This window comes from Ricinus communis, chromosome 7 (assembly GCF_019578655.1).
Source record: "Ricinus communis isolate WT05 ecotype wild-type chromosome 7, ASM1957865v1, whole genome shotgun sequence".
NCBI classification, from domain to species: Eukaryota; Viridiplantae; Streptophyta; class Magnoliopsida; order Malpighiales; family Euphorbiaceae; genus Ricinus; species Ricinus communis.
In genome coordinates, this window is record NC_063262.1 from 9,691,280 (window position 1) to 9,706,273 (window position 14,994).

General features: G+C 33.8%; 1 non-coding gene and 1 pseudogene across 1 annotated transcript; both read left to right on the plus strand.

The window, feature by feature from the left end:
- Positions 1 to 647: 647 nt before the first annotated feature.
- LOC112535343 lies at positions 648 to 753 on the plus strand. The gene has a single exon (XR_003079496.1). It is a non-coding gene; the product is annotated as a small nucleolar RNA R71 (small nucleolar RNA).
- Positions 754 to 3,321: 2,568 nt separating this feature from the next.
- On the plus strand, positions 3,322 to 7,380 carry LOC8275139 (annotated as a pseudogene).
- The last annotated feature ends 7,614 nt before the right edge of the window (positions 7,381 to 14,994 follow it).

Here is a 14,994-nt window from a genome sequence, read left to right on the forward strand (position 1 = left end):
TCTGCTGGAATCTCGTATCAGTCGACGTGACAAACTTCATCATCAGCTCCAAGTTAGATTTCTTTTTTTCGTGGAAGGCCGTGATGGTATAGCTTCTGTGCTTGTGGTCATGATAGCAGCTTTGAAAGCTTCAGTGGACCTTGGGCATTGTTGTTTGTCCACTTGAAATTTTGATGATTACGCCAACCGGGTTGTATGTGTTGATGTATGGGTTGTTCTGCTGCCTAGGGGCATTACCCATGTAGTCTACCTGTTCAATGTCAGCAGAAACAATAGAAGAAGAATTATTACTCGAAGCAAACATACCTCCCGCATTACAATTTGCACCGTAGTGCAGGCCACCGTAAAATTCATAACTTATCTGGGCTGCATGAACCAACATCTGAAGCTGGTCTAACTTCTTAGTCAAAAGCTCCACTTGAGCTGTCAAGGCTGCTGTGGAGTCCAATTGATTGACCACTCCCTGCCTTACTGGTCGGGTCCTACAAGATTGCCACTGGTAATTGTTCATGGCCATCTCCTCTATTAAATTCTAAGCCTGCTCGGGCGTCTTAATGTTCGGCGCCCCTCCTATTGCTACATCAACCATTTGTCTAGTAGCAAGGTTCGAACCGCTGTAAAAGGTCTAAACCTGCATACATACTGGTAGACCGTGGTGTGGATGGCATCTCAACAAATCCTTGTACCTCTCCCAGGCATCATACATGCTCTCGTCTTCCATCTCACAAAAGAAGAAATGTCATTCCTTAATTTGGCAGTCTTAACTAGAGGAAAGTACTTGTAGAGAAATTTCTCAGCCAATGATCTCTATGTCATGATAGTGTTGGCTGGGAGCGACTGCAACCATCTTTTCGGTCGATCCCTCAGAGAGAAAGGAAACAGCCTCAACCGAATGGCATCATCAGTTGTTCCATTTACCTTGAAGGTGTTGCAGATTTTCAAGAAGTTGGCGATGTGAGTGTTTGGGTTCTTGCTCGACAGTCCCCCAAATTGTACACTATTTTGCACCATTTGTATCACATTTGGCTTTATTTCAAAATTGTTGGCTGCCACAAGTGGTCGTAATATACTCGTTTGTGTCCCCTCAAGAGAAGGTCTAGCAAACTCGTACATAGTTCTGGCTTCATCCGTAGCCTGATTGTTGTCTCCCATCCCTGCTGGTCGATTCACAGTAGCTTCAAACTCTATCTGCGCCTCCTCTTCTTCTTGCATACGCTTCCTCAACAAATAGAGGGATCACTCTGGTTCAGTAAAAGGGTCTATAATAGTAGGATTAGAGCTTCTGGTCATAAACTACCTGAAATGGATACACAACAACCAAAGAACACAAGAATAAATATAATACTAAAGAATAAATTAAAAAAATTGAAAAGACAAGGAAAATAGAAATGGCTAGATTAACAAAGAAAAAAAAAATTCAATCTAGTTCACACAAAAATGTTCCTCGGCAACGGCGCCAAAAACTTGATATGCCATTTGTATAGCTAAAATCTAAGGTAGTGAATCTATTGATGCAGACTAGCACAAATGGTGAGTATCAATATTTTATTCTCGGGAAAGGGTGATCCTAGACCTACTATAGCGTCTTATGCTATCTAACCTAAATAAAATCAATGAAGTATTATGCTATGATTAAATATGAACAAAAAATTAATTAAATGTCAAATAATCTGAAAGGATTTAGGAAAACTCTCGATGGAAAAAGCAAACCCTAGGGGACCTAAGCTAGTTGGATTTTAGTGGAGATAGAGATTATATTTAATTATCAATTGCAATTACCCGTGGACGAAGTCTCAACTGAATTTGGTCTCCCTCTCGAGATAACCGAATTCCTAAACCTAATAACCTAAAGTTGGAATCTCTTCCTAACGATCGATTATTCGATTAGCATTAAGGTTTAACCTGCCTCTATTAAGCTTTGTTAATTCTTAATCTAGCTAGTCAATTACCCTTATCTCTAAGTGATTATTAACCAGTTCTTGCTATTCAAATTTTTAATTACTAAATGAATTTCTCAATTACATAAAATAATCTAAATACCACAACTCACAACGTCTCATGAATAAAGTGATTTCTCATTAATAATGAAAGCAAGAAGAAACAAGCATTGATAATCAAAATCTCATAAACATTAAAATCAATCCAACAACTTAGGGACCCCAAATGGGTTTGACAATTTAGTTACTCATACTAATAAGGAACACAAAATAAAGAATAGATTCAGAAAAGTAAATTAATGGCATGTACACCCTTCTTCTTCAAGTTGGATGAGAAACTCTAAATTCCCAATTCAGAATAGTAAACCCTAATTTGCCTCTTGAGTGCTCCCAAATCTTGTCTTGATCTTCAATTTGATGATAAAATAGTTGTAACCTTCCTTCAATAGATGAAATGAACTTATAAGGTCGAGTATTGAAGTCTGGAAGAAGATGGTCTAAGCTTGTATAATGGAAATCAAGTCAGAAAGTCGAACCCTAATTCAGCAAATCGTTTTTGCCTATATAATCCCTTCTTGATCCGGGTCAAGCCTGTGTCTAATCAAGACGGGCAGTCCAAGCCGTGTTGACCTCCGGTTCGCAGATCCGCTGACTTCTGTGCCAGGTGCAGTCAGGCGGACGGAGCCACCACCTCTGACCGCGGTGGGCTTGAAACCGTGCCACTATGGCACTCTTGGAGGGTAACTATTTGATGATTCAGCACGGCTGGAGTCCAGGGCGTGCTCAACCTTGGAATGCTAGTCCTTGCTCAATTTGATAGATTCTGGTCCATAATTGCGCGTATTTCCCTCAATTATTGACAATGTCCCTTGATAATGACCTGAAACGTAAAAGGAACCAAAAGAGAAGTGATTTTAATATAAAACGAGATAACTATGCATAAAAATATAAAAAATTAGGCATGTAAATATGTATAATATGATGCATATCAATCACAATAATAGTTCATAGCTCAATATTATGAATTCTTCAATCAAACCGCACTTACAAGAATTATCTGCCATGCATAATTGATTTTTAGGAGAGAGCTATCAAAACTTTTGCATTTTGATATTTTTAGGATAGAGATAATCACGTGGATAATCTTTCGTGACTGATGAAGTAATATTTGTGGGATAGAGATCATCATGTGGATAATCTTCTATTGAGCTAACAAAATGAGCATTTATCCGTAGGGTAGGATGCACTTGCCGACAGGAGCTAACAAATTGGCAGTACATGGCAGGACCATCTCAAAGCCCCTTTTTTTTAACAACAATGAAATGAATTTATTTACCGAGAAGAATTTACTTCCAATTGAACGAGATAAATGAATTCTGCAGGCGGGTTTAAATACTACCACCTCCTTCAGTAACCTAATATCCTAAAGCCCTTCCAAATGGCACTTCTATTTTCTTCTGCCTCTTATTTTAGTAATGGCAATCCCGCTAAACTATCATACAGTACCCAGTCAAAGTCACCATATAATTGTTATTTTTCTAACCCAATTAGATGCATGGTTGGACCAAAAATGTCAAATGAAATTGTAATCAGACGTTCTGCAAATTATCACTCTCCAATTTGGGATTACAGCTTTGTGCAATCACTCAAGAATGAATTTGTGGTATATACATATATTATTTTGCCTTCTTTTTTCTCATAATTATGCTTGGTTCCTTTTTTTTATCTGTTTCTTGTTGTGCTTATTGATCTTTATAATAGCATCTGAACCTAAAAGTCTTGTACTCATGCAATATAAGACAGTTCATTGCGTGTAAAAGTGAGATAGTTTATTAATATCATCCCTGTTGAGTTTTTCCATTGCCGATTAGAAAGAAAGAAAGAAAGCGAGACAATATGGATATGGGGATGTTATTCTTATTGTTAAGATTTTTCATATTCGCAGAAAGTCTAAAAAGAAAATTCTTGATGGCGATCCAGGGAGAATCATATATAAAACGAATTAACCAGTTGAAGGAAAGTGTTAAGACGATGCTTACCGGAGTTGTGATTCCTCTGGATCAGCTCGAACTGATTGATACGTTGCAAAGACTTGGATTAGCTTATCATTTCGAAGATGAAATCAACAAGATACTAAACAACATTTACAATCAGAATCCCTATGAGAAGTCATGGGCGAATGAGGATTTGCATGCCACAGCTCTTCAGTTTAGACTCCTAAGACAACATGGGTATAACATCTCTCAAGGTAAGGAAGGAAGCTGTCCATCTGCTCATTTTGCTATTATATACAATTCTTTTTATGTTTCTCTTTGAAATGGAGTAAAATGTATAAATGATATCATAATTATGTCACTTATATCCATTTAGTACCTTGACTCAAAAATCACAAGAATCAAGCGAGAATACTTTTATACTTTCTTATCATTTTGTGTTGATATGGAACCAAATTCATTTTCCAACTTCCACGTCAATATTGACTTGTACGTGATTAATCCTAATAAGCCTAAAAATCTTAATTCTCCCAAACACAATTTGTAAGATATGAGTTCAAAGTAGAGGAATTGAAAGAATGTTCAGCATCTAACTAGGATTAGTTGTGTCAAAGTAAGAGCTAATATGGTAGTTAGTGAGAGAATATAACTGCCACATCATATCATCATATAATGACGAGAAATATAACTTGATTTATTGTTGATCGGTTGGAAAACTATTTTTTGTGATTATTAAGTTGAGGTATCAAATAGATACAATAGCTATAGTTATAGAACTATTTATGCATTTTACCTTTAGAATAGTTAACTATATTATACGCCATTATATACATGCCTAAGCATAGCACTACTAATATTATACGATTCTAGAATAATTGACCATAATTTGAGATCGGCAATGCTAAAGGTGACAAAATTAAATTGTAGAGATTTTCAATTTTTTCCTTGATGACCTCGGAAACTTTAAGACATGCATAGTTGAGGATCTTCAAGGATTGCTGTCTTTGTACGAGGCATCATACCTTTCAGAAGAAGGTGAGAATATTTTAGAAGTTGCTAGAAAATTTGCTACAATATGTCTCCAGAAATATACTACTTTACAAGACAAAGATCCATTTCTGTCCATGATAATAAGTCATTCTTTGGAGCTTCCACTCCATTGGAGTGTGCCAAGGTTGGAGACAAGGTGGTTTATAGAAGTATATGAGAGAAAAGAAGGCACGAATCCTCTGAGCTTGCTAAGTTAGACTTCAATAATGTGCGGGCAATCCATTAGGAGGACCTGAAATATGTATCATGGTACGCTCATTTCTAATTTTATTTATAACTACTAGTTTCTCGTCCACGCGTCTATGTAAATTTAATATATTGGATTCATTAAATTTAATATACACGGTTTTAATTTTTTTTATTAGATTTCTCTATTTCTTTTTAGAAAAAAGCTCAGTATAGTCTCATTAAAAACTCATTCATGAGAAAATATTACTAAAACTAGCCACAAAGTGCAACTATTAGTAGTAGCTTTATGAGCTTCAAAATTAATTGACCTAGCAACAGTCACAAACTTAAATCTTTTAGATTTCTCTATTGAGTAAACTTTCATTGTATTTTACTAGCTAATATTTTAAAATAAATTAAGGGGTAAATAAGTTCATTATTTAAAAATGTCATTGTTGGTGGAAAACTGCAAAATAGTGAAGAGAAATTGGTGCTATTTTACCATCCTAAGATTGGTACTAACCAAATAGCTGTGTTGAGCACCTATGTGCTAAATTGCTAATAAGGAAGCGTTTGACATTGTTGTTGGGGTTAAAAGTTTCTTGAAAAAAAAATCTACATATTAGTATTAATTTTTTTTTAAAATACTAATTGTCATATGATTTTCTGCCATTCAAGCTAAAATAAATGAAAATCCAAACAAAGTGCAATGGTCCAAACAAAGTGCAAAATGGTACTTTATAAAAAATAAATAACAAATTATAATCTAATTATCAAATATGCTACTCATTGTTTCTCATAATGTTATGGGTGACTTTTGGATTATCCACTATATTATATTAAAAAGGAAATTAAAAAATACAGTTTTCAGTTAGTTTGCATGCACATGGCTTCTAATGGTACTAGTTTGTTTTGGTCTGGTATAAAGGTGGTGGAGAAATACGGGTCTCGGTGAAAAGTTAAGCTTTGCAAGAGACAGGTTAATGGAGAATTTCTTATGGACAGTAGGGGGGAATTCTGAGCCACAGATTGGATATTTTAGAAGAATGTCTACCAAAATTAATTCACTAATAACAATAATTGATGATATTTATGACGTGTATGGCACCTTGGATGAACTCGAGTTGTTTACAGATGCTGTTGAAAGGTTGGAGCTGGATAGTGTTATTACATCTCATAATTTATATATGATTAGGTTATTGCATAAAAAATATTAATATTTATTTAATGTTATAATTTCAGGTGGGATGTTGATGCAATGGACCAACTTCCGGACTATATGAAGTTAGGTTTTCTAGCCCTCCATAACTCAATCAATGAAATGGCTTATGATGTCCTTAAGAAACAAGGTTTTCATATCATTCCTCACTTGAAGAAAGCTGTACGTATTTATGCTATTTCTAAATTCATTTATAATCTTAATATGTTTTTAATGTACCCCAATTTTTTTAGTATCTCATTGCTTGATCCATTCATGTATTAACTTGGTAAATTATTTTAATGGGCAGATTTATGTAAATCATATTTAGTGGAGGCCAAATGGTACTATAGTGGATATACACCAACACTGCAAGAATATATGGACAATGCATGGATTTCTATATCAGCTCCTGTCATCCTAGTCCATACTTATTTTCTTGAAGGATCTCCAATCACAAATGAAGCTTTGAAATGCATGAAGGATTATCCTGATATAATCCGATGGTCAGCTATGATTCTTAGATTTGCAAATGACCTTGGAACATCTTCGGTATGGATACCTTTCTCCTCTTCTTTATAATTTCTTATTCTTTCAAATTACTTTCATTATTGATCTTATATATTTTATTTACCTGCAAGATCAACCAAAAAGAGGTGATATTTCTAAATCAATACAATGTTACATGTATGAAACTGGAGTTTCGGAAGTAAAAGCCCGTGAGCACATTCATTACTTAATTGGCGAAATATGGAAGAAAATGAATAAAGAACGAAGACTTGTTGATTGTCTATTCTCAAAAGGGTTTGTTAAAGTGGTAGCTAACCTAGCTAGAATGGCACAATGCTTATACCAACATGGTGATGGGCATGGGATAGAATATGCTGAAACTAAGGATCATGTTTTATCGTTATTTGTTAAATCAATTCCTATATAGATATTTTCACTCTTTTCATAACTTATTTAATCATGTGCACATATGCCCAAATATATTCGGATATATAATTGATAATAGAGATTGTTGTTCATTGAAGTCAAATTTTTCATTTATTATTGCAAAATAAAAGATAATGATTTTTAGCATTTTTTATGTACTTTTTTCAATTTTAGCAATCAAAACTCTAACCTATCTAATTTTTGCAATACGAATCATTAAACTTTGCAAAGCAACTTAAACAATTATAATGTGGATGGAATAAGAGCCCCATGGGATTCATATCAACTTCAAACTGAGAATGTACCATTTTCATTATTGTAATCCCTAAATTTAAAATTTAAAACCCTAAAACCAATTTTAAGCTAATTCTTCTTTTTCGTCCTTTGATTCTCTTCTCTTTCTCTAATATACACTCGAAACAAACTATAATAGCATCTCTTAGTGAAGATATGAAAATATCTTCTTCAATTACTCAACACTGAACTCACTTCAGCCAGTCTCTTACATTTCTTATAACAGTAACTCATTAGTTCCTTCTATGCATGGTTACTATTAGCTCCAAGAAGCTAATGATATGAATTTTGATGATAACAAAACTATATATTGTATATACGGATGTCTAACAATGCGGGTTGAACTGGATCAAATTACTGGCAAAGTAGAAGAGCTCCATCAGACATCTATCTTAGCTAAGGAAAAATAAGCAATGCACTTCAAAAGAAGTTTATATAACAAGCAATCTCCATTAAGGAATGTATATGTCTTAGATATCTTTTAAATGGATCAAATGTCTTTTTTAAAATAAAATAAGCATTTTTTGTACACCATAAGATTTTAAATCTTCTTATGATTTTAAATCATGAAAAGATATAGTTTGATTTTCTCAAAGTGATTCAGAAGACATAAAATCATGCTTTTAAGGTATCTGCTTTAGATCAAATATTTGTTCGATATTTTTAAGGTATCTACCTGCTTTCTGAACTGATAGATTAGTTTCCACATACTTACATACTCCTCATATTTGTCCAAGCGGCTAGCTAAGATTGGTTGAAGTAAAAGCAATCTCAATCTGTCAACTTTAGTTATTAATCCTGGCCTAACCTTACCTGTTATTTACTCAATTAGCTACTCATATTTCATGCAAAAGGCCCACTTAGTCCAGCGCACTTTCTTTGATATAGTCTAAGTTTTCCAGCCTTTAAACTAAATGGGCTACTTTTTACATGTAAAGGCCTATTTTAGGTTTCTTAATCTAAATGGGTCAATTTATAAGTTAATTATGGCAAATCCTATCTAATTCTATTTTGATTTTAGGGATTAAGCCTGTTTACCATCTCATTAATTTAATAAATTATAAATTTCATGCCCAAGTCTAATTTTATTCATGTCTATTTGAGTTCATTTTAAGTTAGCAATCACCTAATAAATCTCCTATAACTACTTGGCTTAAAATAAGTAAAAACTAGCTAAAACGGGCGAAAAAGGCGAAATTAGATGAAATTAGTAAAAAATTGGCATATAAGGAATGAATAGCCGATCAGTTGTAGGGCAAAGTCGATTGGCTATCACACAATCAATCAGCTGTATATTGAGCCGGCCGGCTTTGTGGCTCCCCAAGCTACATATCGATAAATTTTGATGAGTTTTTAATTTTTGGCGATTCCAAGCTTCGAAGCACCCTCAGAATTGATCAACGTACAAGAAAATAAGGCAAAAATAATTAGCATGTGATTAAAATGAAGAAAATAAAGCAGATCATCTATAGAATAGTGAGTTTAAGCCCAAGCACATGAAAATGGCAACTCATAACAAACATGCATTAACCTTAGCCAAAACATGAACAGATCTAAAAATTAACTATCTAACATGCTAGATTGACTAATAATTCATAAAAAAACAAAAACAAATAAAGACTCTAATGAATCCTAAGCATGTTGGCAATGAAAGAGGCGGATTAACAAAAAAAGGAGATTCATCATATAACATATATGAAACTTAGGACTTTTTTTAAAAGCTCATCTATATTGAACAACAATTTCAACTTATCTAATCCATTCATAGCAAATCTCTTGATCAATCAACCCTCGTATGTAAATCTAATCAATTAGCCTAGAAGTTATCAAATTCAAACCCTAGGCATACATATCTAATCAAGATAGGAATCAGATGATCAAGATTATCATAAAGAACATTAAATCTAAATCTGAGCATGTTATGAAATTAATCATAATCATATGAATAATAAAGCACAGTTAGCAAAAAAGATGATGAGATAGATAAAAGAACCCTCAAGTTGTCACTGTATTATGCATATCCTTGAGCCTTATGGGTGAAGGAAGAGACCGATCCAAAACCGGGTAGGATTCGAGTGTTTGTGGTATTTGTCTTATTTAAATCGTGAACCGGCAAGAATATTAACAAGTGCAGGCTTGGTTTGTTTAATTTTGGCAGAGTCTCGAGCTCGGCTCATTTAAAAATGATTAGGCTCGCGAATTAGCTCAACTTAGTTCACAACTAGCTCGCTCCAATGAATAGCTCGAGCTCTGTTCAAATTTGATTTCATAAGTGGTTGCACAATGAGAAAAGCTCGAGTTTGAGCTCGTTAAGAACAATTCAAGCTCGAGCTCAGCTCGTTAAGCATTTTTAATAATTAAATTAATCAATAGCAATATTTAAAAATAAATCAAGGAAAAAAATAAATTTGCAAAAAAAAATTCAATATCCGTGTCTAAAAATATAGCATAACATGCAAAAATAGGATTACTAAAATAACATGAATAATGAAAGTAAAGACTAACAATATATAAAAATTGTAAATACACCATACTAAACATATCACAAGTCTGTGTTAACTTAAAAGAGCATATAAACTATCCCCAAATTTATTCTTTTTAGTGGCACTCACCTTTAATGAATAATATTTATAAAATTTAAAATAAATTTTAAAATATAAAATAATTGAAATGTGATATAATAAAGTAGCTAAAAGTTTTTCATAATAATATATTAACTTGTATAAATTACAGTCTTGATATTTATAAATATACATGTAAATTCAATCTAAAATCTTAATTAGAAATTAAGATTTTCTCAAAGAAACCATATGATTTAACACTAACACTCCACTCCATTGACTCAAAGTTTCGATTTGGACAAATATGAAATATCTAAAAACTGAAGAGCATGAGATTGAAAAGGAAATATTTTGTGTTAAGGTTAAGATATATATAAGATTTTGCAATAATAGTAATACCATTGACTATATTCATTTAGACATAATATTATTTTTTACGCTAGTGCCTCGTTAGTCAATGACCTATTATATACTAATTAAGATTTTAATAAGGAATAAATTTTCATCAAATTAGTATAATTAGAGGATGCATTTAGAATATTTTTACTATCGTAAAAATATAATTAAATTTTATAATATACAATAATTTGTAAATAAAATAAAAGATGTATTAACGAGTCAACTTTATTTTATCTAATTTAAAAAATATTATTTTATTAAATTGTTATAGAATATATTTATTTATTATTTTGTTGCAGTTCTTACTAATAGTAATAGCTTCATTTAAATGTTGTAGTTATATTATTATTATTATTATTATTATTATTATTATTTTGAACTCGAGCACAAGCCAATGAACAAAAATGTTCACCAACTTTATAAATGAGCGAGATTGCAAACCTGTTCGCGAGCTTTATAAATGAACCGAGCTCGAGCTCGAGTTCACGAGCCTGTTCGTGAGCAGGTAAAGAAGCAGATTCACGAGCTAACGAACAAAACTGTGTCAAGCTCGAGCCTGACTCAATAAAACTATCGAGCTTGAAATTAAGCTCGACCTCGGCTCATTTAAATTAACAAACTTTTTATATATCCGAGCTTTGAATAGCTCGCGAGACGTTTGGTTCCTTTACATCCTTATTTGTTGCTTTTTTAAAATTTTTATATCTTTCCAAAAAAAACTAACATATGCCTTATGCCAAGATTTGCCAACCCCTCATTTGGGTTTCCTTTCCTATTAATAGAGGAGGTGGGAATCCTAGAGGCCATGATAAATATTCTATTTAATTATCGATAATTTCAGAAATTAAAGATAATTACAGGGCTTTAGAAAAACCCATTTTCTATTAATAAATAGTCTCTTTTAAAACTTGGGATAATACTGATAAATATAAAACATAAATAATTACTGGTAAAACCTTTCTAAAATATCAATTTTGATGGTTGAGTGTTCAAAACTTGAAAAGTATAAAAAACGACTAGGAAAATCGAACTTTGAGCCAACCGGTATTGTGCAGAGCCGACCAGTTCTAGAGGTTGGCATACTCGGGAAAATTTACATTTTAGTCCCTAAACATGGCCATTTTACTAATTTTGTCCCAAAACTAACTATTTTAGTCAATTTGGTCCAATTTTGACGTTTCTAATTTTAAAAAATAAGATTTTGGCTTGATTGCTCATAACTTTAGTTAAGACCTTGACTTTTCCCATCTCTATGAGACTCGAGAGGAATAACGATATTCATCATTGGATTTTCTGTAATTCTTCTCTCAATGTCTAGATTCAGAAATTCAGTGCTTATATAGTTTGTCCCCGGTTTGTTGAGAATTATAAACATATTCATGATTAAATAAATTGGGACAAATCATACATGTCAAGAATATAATAAAAGGATATGAGAGATGTAGAAGGTTCACTCCATAGGCCAATGACATCTCAAAGACCTCCTTTTAAATACACCATTTGTAGAGAATTCCTTTGGCTTTGTGGTTTTTTCTTCTAAAACCAATCTGGTGCAAATTTTCTATCTGGGTTATTTTTGATTTAGGGACTTCGCCCATCTTTTTTAAATTCTTGATGATGGGCACTTCCACCGCTAATTGTTTGGTCTGGCCATTTTCCGCTTCGAGAAACAAAGGTTGCAATTTCTACTTCAGGTTGCATTTTAGTAAACTTCCCACTTTTCAGGTGTCTAACTGATAACTTCTTTCTTTCTCTTGGACAATCTCAGCTTCAAGGTCAAGAATAGTAATTTTTCTGCTCCGGGGACCAAACTGGTAATTTACTAGCCATAGGCCAAAGTGGTAATTTGATGGTCGTGACCAGAGTGGTAATTCGCCACTCTTAGGCCAAATTCGTCAAATCAACTTTAAATTGTCTACTTCTTCTTCTAGATTATTGAGCTGCATCATAACTACCCTCAACTAGGATTTTTCACTGCCAATATTTTACCAAAACGACTTGAATTTGATGAGAAGGGAAGAAATTCCTCATCTGGCCAAATTGAGCATAAATCGTGCCTTTTTTGCCATCGATAAGGTATTTTTCCCCTACTATTCTTGCTTACCTGTCACTTTTACATTTAAAATGTCACGAACCAATCTATGGGCCCGTGATCGGCACTAGGGAATGGATAAGCGTAAGGCCATCGAATCCGGTAATAAACCTGACCATTTACTAACTTAATCAAATTTCAATCCAATAGCACTGATCCACAATTAACCTTACCCGCCAGGTTCCATATATTTAGAATTTGGACTCCCAGCATGAATAGGCAAAACCGGAATTTACATGAAATTAGAAAATGATAAATCTAAAATTTCTACTACGAAAATTCTAGAATTTTAAAAGTCAAACATATCAAAAATCAATTACGTTAAACCCGAAGATGAAGGAATCAGGTTGCTAGATGAAAAGAACTACGGAAAAACTAACCACACATGAAAAACAGTTAAATTGAGATTGTCAGTCTTGGGAGTAAGTTAAAATCATATATCTAAAAGAATTACAAACACTTCAATAACACATTTATTTAATTTAACATAAAATATTAAGTCATGCAAAAATATACATGTCATGTCATACTTCTATAAAATAAATTTCACATACTACGAGACGAAGTACTTCAGTAGAATCCTAATCCCTATTACTAAACAGTCTTAGCCTTTTGGCTGTCTCGTTTCAACAGAACTAGCGCCCAGAGAGCGAAGCTCGACCAGGGTCATTAAATTCAGCCTGGTCACTTATATTTCTAATAAACCCGGCACCCATAGTGTAACACCCAGAATTTTTATATATTTAATAATGAGTTTTATTTAAGTTAATTTTAGCTTTATTTTTATTCGGTTTAATTGGAATGATTTAAATACAAATTTTGAATTTTTATGTTAGACAAACAAATGAGTTATTTTCCATATCCAATTAGTTTGATTTTTAAGGAGTTAATTAAATAAATTATTTGAGGAATAAATTATATTTTTATTTGGTTATTCAAAATTTTCCCAAATGTATATATATATAAATAAAATTATATATTGGAAAATTATGATAGAAATTGTAAGGGGTGTTTTTATAAAAGAATTTTGAGAAAATTGGTATTATAATTGATTAGTAGTATTAAATTTTGAGTTGGAAATTGATTATTTAATTTAATTGTGTGTAGGATTTGATTGGAGGATTATTTTGGAATAAGGATTAAAAGTATAATTTTATTTTTATGAGGGTTTAATGGAAATTTGTGAGTTTGGTATTTTCGTAAATAAATATGTCGGTCAGAGGTATTTGTGTAATTGTGTATTTTCAATAATTCAGATTTGGCCCAAATTAATTAGTTAAGGGCTTAATTGAAAGGATAAAGGAAAGTTTATGGGTTAAATTGAAATTCTGCAGGATGAGATTGTAAGTAATTAAGGAAGTTGAGGGACCAAATTGTAATAAGAAAAAGTTCGGGGGCCTAATGTCGATATTGAAAGGAATGGGATCGGGGAGAGAGAAAGTAGATCGGGAGAGAGAGAGAGAGGGTGATGGCCGAAAAAGAAGAAGAGGAAGGTGGCGGCGGCGTGCTTGGTAAAGGCCAGCGGGCGGGCTCGATCCGTCTGGCTTCAGAGGCCGTCCATTTCCGGTACGAGTCGAGTGGCGATTAGCTCCTCCCAAGGGCCTCTTCGACGGGGTGGCCGGAGTTGCAAGATCCGTGAAAGTGAAATTTAGAGTGGCATTGCCGTTTTCAGCTTCCAGAGGATGGATGATCGGAGGACGTATCCCGACTCTCCTCACCAAGCTTCACGATGGCACTGGTTTTATGGCGATCGGGCTTCGTTTGTAAATCGACGACCGAGATCGTCCGTAAATCTCTTCGGATGATCGGGTGTCGGATCGGAAAATCAAAGCGGGGATCTGCCGTCGTCGAGTCCGATGGTGAGTTCGGATCGCCGGCCCCAGTCGACCGATTTTCTCCGGCCCGTAATTTTGGAAATTCTTGGTTTAATTGTGTGTCTATTGGATTATATTGAGTATTTGATGATATTTGTGAGTCAAAATAATTGTCACGCCTCGTATTTTGTGTTGTGTGGCGGAGTTGGGAAATAGTGAAGTTTGGGGACCCGACTCCCGTTGTTTGAATTGGTGGAATTTTGAAGTGTTTTTCTGGTAGGTCCTGGACCCGTTTTTATGGGGGGTAATGTCCATATTGTAGGGGAGGTTCTGCCGGATTTTCGGTAGAATTTTCCCGAGTCGAGATTCTTAGACAGTCAGTCCTAGGAGTCTAGACCTAGGATTAATGATCGATTGTTTCAGTGTTTTGATAAATTGTTTTCCGTGACTAGATTATCCGTTTGTTCGGCTTGCTCCAACCGAGGCACCGGAGCAGACCTAGGAGGTCGCCCAATCCTGTGAGTTAAAGTCATTTAATCATTGCACTATTG